The 8,582-nt window shown below is 25.2% G+C and overlaps 1 long non-coding RNA gene across 1 annotated transcript; it reads left to right on the plus strand.

Moving 5' to 3' along the window:
- The first annotated feature begins 2,506 nt into the window (after positions 1–2,506).
- On the plus strand, positions 2,507–3,359 carry LOC132929362 (uncharacterized). The gene is made up of 3 exons (XR_009662095.1): positions 2,507–2,646; positions 2,724–2,872; positions 2,951–3,359. It is a non-coding gene; the product is annotated as an uncharacterized LOC132929362 (long non-coding RNA).
- The last annotated feature ends 5,223 nt before the right edge of the window (positions 3,360–8,582 follow it).

The raw sequence follows: 8,582 nt of genomic DNA on the forward strand, positions 1-8,582 counted from the left end.
ATTAAATGTATAAATATAGGTAAGTTCTTCTAAAACACTAAAAAAATAAACAAATTGAAAGAAAAGAAAAAATGCAATTGATGTAAATACTCAAAAATTTAACTAAAAATGAGTTAGAATATAAAGTAATTGTACTATAGTTAAATATGTTTAAAATTTAAAAAAAAGTTTGTAAATAGAATAATTTTTAATCATAATTAAAATTTATAACTAAATAAAGTAAACTTATCTATTTACATATCATTATGTTTTCACGCCTATTTGTTTTCAAAACTTTATAATTTTATCAACAATAGTAGTTACTTTCTCAAAACGTATTATTTTAAGTTACTAGAAAATAAAAGCTAATAGTAACCATAAAGAAACTTTAATGGATCGTATTCACATGTAAGTATATGTAACTATGTAAGTGCTAAAACTTGTTACTGCAAGTCAAACTCTGATGTTTTTTTACCTTCTACTATGACATATTTTATTTTTTATCTCTCCGACCTAATGTAATATTGTGTACATATATATAGAAATAACATTACTCAATGTAACTCAAGTGAATATTGACTACATAACATCAACTTACAGACAAAGTCACGGTAAAAAACCTTAACATCAACAACACGCACATATAGAATCACCATAACAATTTATCCTTTCAGTAAATACTATTGGCAATTGACAATGATTGAAAGTGATTGTAGGTGCTTCTGAAAATTATTGGGAATTCCTAAATGGTCATAGGAACGGCACCATCCCAGGGAACGATAATAATAAAACGTAAATATTTATGTTATTTTTTGTTACTTATAATAGGTATTTTATAATTTTAAGTTAAAATTAAATATTGAAATATTATTTTAATATAACAGAGCAGATATAATACTATGTCTGTACAATTTTATTAGTCAGTAAAATTCAATGTGAATCGTTTCAGTTTTATGAAAAATAACTATTATTAATCTTAAATTGGTTGACAAAGTAGGTAAGCAACTCTATCCAAAGCATGTATTGGCATTTGAAACTTGCGTATTTAATTTTCAAGATAGGCAATACCTATAACACTATTAAACTGATAAAACCTACAGCACTAACAGTCATTCAGAGCCCGTCATAATAGCATCGGTGCATAAAGTCTTATATAAGTTTGAGCTCTTATAAAATGCAGTACAATAAGTATTGTGAATTGTATAAAAAATTTTAAAACTGTCAACAAAAATACAAAAGAAAAAAAATGACCTAACATTAAACAAAATAAAATGTTTGTAAAATGCTACCAGCAACAAGGATTTCAACTTTGTACATTTAATTTTTGTGTATCCGTTAAATAATTAAATAAATAATCTTAACTGTTTTTTTTTTAAATACTGGAACTTTACAGACAAATTTATTTTAATAATCACTTCAAACTTTGTGAATAATAAATTTAAACTAAGCTTTGAGGTTTCTGAATATAATATATTAATAATAAAACTTAAAATAAAGGTAAATGAGTAAGTTATGAATATTTCCGATTGATTTTCCCAATGTTTATATATTTTATTTTATATTAATATTTACAAAGGAATATTTAACCGATTTAAAATTTAATATTGTACCACAGTTACATAAAAATCACACAACACTATTATTAGCTAAAATTTGATGCTTGGAAAATACATATTTAATTTTTAGGCGACTAACGTCAGCGGTACCATTCTGAATTTAAGACAACTAAAACATGTACAACTAGATAGCGCTTCAAATATAATAATAAATATTATATTCTACACATACTACTTATTTAATAAACTCCACTAGAAGACTCGAGAGTTATTTGTTTAATTCAACTTATTTTGTCCTGCCATATCTTATGATGTTTTTGAGTGATAATTTTAAATCATGAATCGATATTTGAAGTCATCAAACATAACACTATTAATTTTCTTTTGAAATATTTTTGGTATTTAAATATTTTTTTTTGTATAGTTTACCTATTTGATATTCTAGTAAACGTCAGTTTTTCTTTGTAATTATTCAATATTAGTTTATGTACTAAAAAAAATTAACAATGATTAATTAATGGTTATATACTTAATTTGAAGTTTAACCTTTCTACGTGTACAATAAGTAATTATATATAAGTAATATAATGTGAACAATGATCAAAATTTTATTAAAACAAAATTATAATTTTCGTGATTTTATTTTTTCAAATTGTTATTTTTAAATTTTAAGGTATTTTATAAATATTTTTTTTTAATTTTCAATATATTTCAAAAATAAAACAAATATTGCATAATATGCACAGCCCTAGATGATTATAGTTCAAGTAAAGTTATACATACAAATGATTTGTTACTTCAATTATTAATTTAATTTACTGTGATAAATAATTTAATTCATATCTGTCTTGTACTGTAATATGTGGTTACTTATGAATTTCATATAAGCTAAGAGTTAGGATATGTATAGTGTGTATACTGTATATAATTAAAGTATATATATTATAACAATACTAATAAGTATAAATTATCTTCAAAATTTGTTAGTTCTAATATTATTGTATTATTGTATTGATTATAATCGATTATAGACTAATTGTATATACTAAAAGAGATTAATGAATCTACGACACCACATTATCGATCATTTTCGTGAGCAGCGTAATAATTGGTTAGTTATTGTTTACCTGATCAAGTTTATTTGAGTACCTACGTTTCTAAATGTAACTGTATATTAATTTTGTACAGGTGGGTTGATGATCCAGCTTGCGTTGGTATTAAGACAGGAAAATGGTTTTTCAAGAGTATTGGTTTGAAACTAAGAAGAGATTGGGAGATTAAATCGAAAGCGAGTATAGCGACGATACAATTATATACAAAGGCTTCTATCCGATCAGGTTCTACGATTATTAAATAATACACACGGTACTTAATATAATACTTAGTGACTTGTATTAAATTTATTGATTTTACAGGACGATGGCGGAAGTGCGGGCATACGATAAAAAAATGTATTTTATAACATTTTTTTTTGTAACGCCATTATAGTGCGTCGGGTAACATATCATAGCAGTGTTAAGTGTGTCATACGAGTTTCCTCTCAATAATGAGTGTTGATTACATGTTGAATACGACTGCCAGTCATTAAGGCATACACATAGTAATGGTGTAATGCGAAAGCAAGAGAAAAATTCAAACAGTTTTTATTTACATGTAATTTATATGCACCCTTTTATGAGATGAATATTTTAATTCTACTTTTTATGTGTGCTCTAGATATGTTCATTATACTAAATTTAAATATTACTTATTCCCTAAGATTTCATACAGATTGAAAATATATATAAATTCTACAGATAAAATCTTTATATCGATAGAAAAATAATAATGATTTTACAATACAGTAATTTCAAATATCCTACAATAATTTAATCAGGGAATAGCAATGAGTTATATTTTAGACGTACGATATTGAAAGTGACATTTTAAAGAATTTGAAAATTTAAAAAAATTGTTCAAAAATATTTATATGAGCGTATTATTATTATATTCTTAACTCAATCGTGGCCTATTTACTTAAAATGTAATTAATTTTTTTTTTTATTTATTATTATTAATCAAATTTGTACATTTTTTTTTTCGATAAAAATAGAAGGCAGACAATCGCACCACTCGAACTAAATCCATCAACAATTTATCGTTATTTTATAAATCTCAAAAAAAACGAAATGTTTCCATATTAGGGATGTATTGAAGAATTTTTTTTTGATTATAGTCGTAAATAAATTATTCTTAAGTAACACCATCTATTATGTGCGTTGTATTTGTATTTTGCGTAGGTATACGACAGCTACCTACGTGTTTTAAATCATCAGCTTTCTCGCAGCCACTCTTTCATGGTTCCCAAAATTTTAATTCTATACCACCGTTTATTTTTAAATTGATATTTTTATATTTTTATTGATTTAAAATAAATGTTTAATTTAATATACTGAGTAACTAAGGCATAACTTTAATAATTTTATGTAATATCATTGGTAATTACAAACGAATTAAACATTATATTTAATTACATCGGTATATTAAATTATTTTATAGTTGTAACAATAAAATATTATAATAATAAAATAATAAGATGGTATAGAATTTAAAGAATATGATGGTAGCTTTCAAATTAAATGTATCTATTAATGAGAGAATCACGTCTAATAAAAAAGTAATTAATAATATAATATAAGTAATATTGTATAGCATACATTTTTATGACAGATATAATTCATTGGTGAGACTGGTTCACATAATAAATTAATAATTGTACTCGATCGACATTCAATTTATAATGCAATTTGCTATTAGTGATTGGACAATAACAGGAAATTTATTTTTTTACTAAACTATTAAGCATGTAGTTATTATACGAAGGTATTTATGAAACGTCCTCAAGACAAGCACTAGATTGAAATGTTATATTGTTAAACATATCACGTAAATCAACCATCATAATTATACCATCATTTATACTTTATAGAGTATGTTGTACAGTCCTATTAAAATAGAATAAAAATCTCGCATTTCTATCGCAGAAAGTTCTCTATCTTAATGTAAAAAAATAAAAAAAATATACAATTTACTTAGTGTATTATGAAACACCGTTAATACATGTTAGAAAAATATTTTATATATATAATATATATTGTAATAAAAGATCTTATTTATTTTATAAGAGGATAAGAAAAATATATTCTAATTGAATCTAATTGGTTCTTTATGGGTGGGCGGGGGAGGGTCAAAATTTGAAATACATAGTATTTTTTTAAGTAGGTATTCCATAAAAAATGAAATTAACGAGAGAAATCGAGATTATTTATATAAACCAGTTTATGACAAAATAATTTTGTTTTATTGTTGTAATAAAAAGAAATAAACTTAGAAACTTGACATTTTCACCAAATATATTTTATATTAGCATTTTTGTGAATATTTTTGTTCTTTCTGAGCGTTTGTAGATTTTTAACTTTTGTTTAATTTTATGTATGGTTACATTCTTGTATGTTGATAAAAATATTATAAAATGTAATATAAAGTTAACATTTTTCTTATATATTTATATATTATATCCTATAGCTATTTTATTTTAATTTAAAAATATGAATCGGAGAGATTTGTTTTTAGTTACATATATTATTTGTAACGTGTAACATGTATTATTTATAAAATATTTATATCCATCAATTCCATCGATATTATTATACATGTACCTACATTATCGCATACAATACTATATTATAGTATATGCCTATTGCATTGACCCTACTAGGCCTACTATCAACACAATATATACCGCCGACAATATTCATTCAATACAAATAAACAAATGTGGAGTTATTTTGAAAATTAAATTTTTCACCATCGGTTAAAAGATTAGTGATTATGAAAATATTTTTTTTTGTATTTAAACTCGCTTTCCAACCGCTACCTATAAATACGTGCATAATGTCTATGTATTATAATAAATAATAATAATAATAATAAATACGTGAAATATGATGGGACGCCGTGTAGAGCTCGTGCACGTTTATGTAAACGCTACTGTGATATTCATAAATCCATTATAATATATTTGTGACTGTAGCGTGACCCCAAATCCCAATCGATTTCGGAAATGAAACAACGAGGTCCCGAAATAGAGGAAACGTTGACGGAAACGATTACAGGCTCCAATTCCGGAATGGCAGAGGCACAGATTTAAATGATGAAAAAATAAATATGTGTACATGTGTATAAAAGGTTGATCGAATTAATGACGGAAGCAGTTTGTGTTGCCGAATACCATGCGAATGCGTCAACGGTTAAATCCAAAATGTAGTAATAACCATATCACGTGCAAACCATTTATCTTGTTGTTCGCATGAATCGGCTGTCCTTGTTGGCTCGCATCACATAACAGTTTTGTTAAACGTCGAATATATTATATTATGTAATAATAATATGCAAGTATAATACTGAGGGTAATCGATTATAGGTAGTACGTTTATTTTATTAAAATATAAAAGCTGTTCCCACATAATACAGTTCTGGTGCAATAAGTAATAGTTTGAATATCTAATTTTTATTACATGACATATTTGACGTGAAAAGGAAATTACTCATTGGCGTTTAAGTTTAGTAAGGTTTTGCAGTGTGCTCGAGTTGGGCAGAGTGAGTTAAAAAAGGACATTTTTTTTTCTAAGAGTTAGTTTTGAAAATTATTCGTGAATAAAAATGATTGCAGTGTGATTTGAGAATTTGTTGACATTCTTGATTTAAAAATTGTACACAATGTCGCGTTAGTGAAAAACTAAGAACTGCCAGTAATAGTACAAACCAAAAGTATTTTGATTAATGTATTTATAACGTTTTACGAATACTCATCAGACGGCCGGAGATCATCCTGTTGGTTTTATTTACATTTTATACAATATGTAATACTACCAATAAAAAGTTAATCTAAATTTATTTATATAAATGAATGAGTATAATATAAAATATATTAATCGTTGTGAATAATATAAGAGTATCAACTGAATACCACAGTGCACAAAGTGTCAAGTAAACTATTTTGGTAAAATTATCAGAATTATTTTACACAAAATAAAATAACGATGCAAGTAATCAGGTCACATAGGTTCATATTATTATTATTGTGTTAAATTCTAGTCGAGAGAAGGTCACGTTAGTATATTTCCGAAAATTCCCTTTTCGCGTAAACGACCAATGCAATACAAACCGTGTATGCGCCCCTGATGTGTTTCTTTCTGCCGTTTAAAGGGTGTCTTAAACAAATATATACCTTCTCTATTATTATCAATGGCTATCTATAACGTTAAATAGTTGAAAACAAAAGTTAAACATGTTGCAAATATTAGTTATAATAATATGAATTTTGAGAACCATTACAATTTAAATAATTATTTGTGTAACTAAAAATCAGTGGCGAATGCTGACTCTGATGTATGGGCATGCTCATTAATTATCATAATCTATTATAGTTCTATTTAATTTATAATTAATAAATAATACTCAAATTTGTATTAATTTATAAATAAGACTTTAATTTAATATATATACATATACAATAGCACTTACTTAAATAATACATACACTATACACATTTAATACACTAGAACCTGTTAACCAAATAGTATTATCATACTGAATATGTCGAATATATTCTCTTTTTTTATCTTTGTGAACACTTGTCAGATTAGGAATTACTGGACAAGGCCTACCTATTTTAATAATTTCATTTTTTTCAGAAAAAGATCTCCTTGAAAAAGGCTTAAAAATCAAGTCACTTATAACACAATATTCAGTTTCTACGATAGCCATAATATTATTTAAAATAATAAACTTATTATAGTACTAAATAGTAAACACTAGTAAACTAAGTAATATTTAAAAATAGCAAAATAAAACAGAACGAGAAAAAATTGTCTTATACTCGTACACGTAAATTACGTACGTTGACGAAGCGCAACAGAATGAGCATGCCCTGGGTGATAAATACTGCGGCTGCTAGTAGAGCTGGTATTGGAATAACTGGTTTTTTTACAGCGATAATAAGGGTCGTATAGCTTGCGCACACATCTATCGCATGCTCTGGCATTAAATGTTACAATAAAGATATACACAGATAAGTATAACAGAAATAAATTAATTATTGTAACACATTATATTTCTTTTAAAATTCGTAATATAATATTGATTGCAAAATAATTTTTGTATTTTGATTAATAACGTTTTTATTTCTAAGCATGCGGCGCATGCTGAGCATACCTGGAGAATTCGCCACTGCTAAAAATGTAGAATATCTTGTTTTTTATGCTTATTAAAATACAAAATAATAATAACAAGTTTTTTGGCTGTATTATGTATAATATAAATATACTATTATTTGATATTCATTAGCTGTTGTCTAACAATATATAGTATATATAGTATGTACCACCATAGTACCAGTATATTATGAGAGTATGAGACCATATAGATACTATTGCATTCTCCTAAATTATGACGTATTGTTATTATATAATATAATAATAATAAATTGCCTTATAAACATTTTCTCTTATATCCCTTATTATGGTTGCATTAAAATATATTATTGTATGAGTATAGAAGAAAATAATGTTAATTGTTAATTTGTAATATTTTCTGTATTGATTAATGTTAAAACTCTCTTGAATGATTTGTATTAAAGTGTACTTTCAACCATAAACTTGTTACAATAATAGGTATATGTTTTGTTGAAGTAAGAAAAATTCTTTATAATACCATGAATTTTCATAATGTTATAAATTACATTTAAAATCTATACAAAAGGTATCACTATTTATACTAGTAATAGGCGTGTTTATTTTTTGTGAGATGAATTTTTATTTTAAATTATCATCTGTTAATGAAGTATTAAACTTTAAAATAATACGAATAACTTTCTGATGAACCCTATTTTAATTAAACATATTATATTAAAAGCACGTTTAAGCGTAAATGAAAATTGTTGTATAAAGGTCCCGTGCAAATATAATGATTATACTGAGTTTTTGATATTTAGAGTTATTTTTTGAA

The sequence above is a fragment of the Rhopalosiphum padi genome, chromosome 1 (assembly GCF_020882245.1).
Source record: "Rhopalosiphum padi isolate XX-2018 chromosome 1, ASM2088224v1, whole genome shotgun sequence".
Lineage (NCBI taxonomy): Eukaryota > Metazoa > Arthropoda > Insecta > Hemiptera > Aphididae > Rhopalosiphum > Rhopalosiphum padi.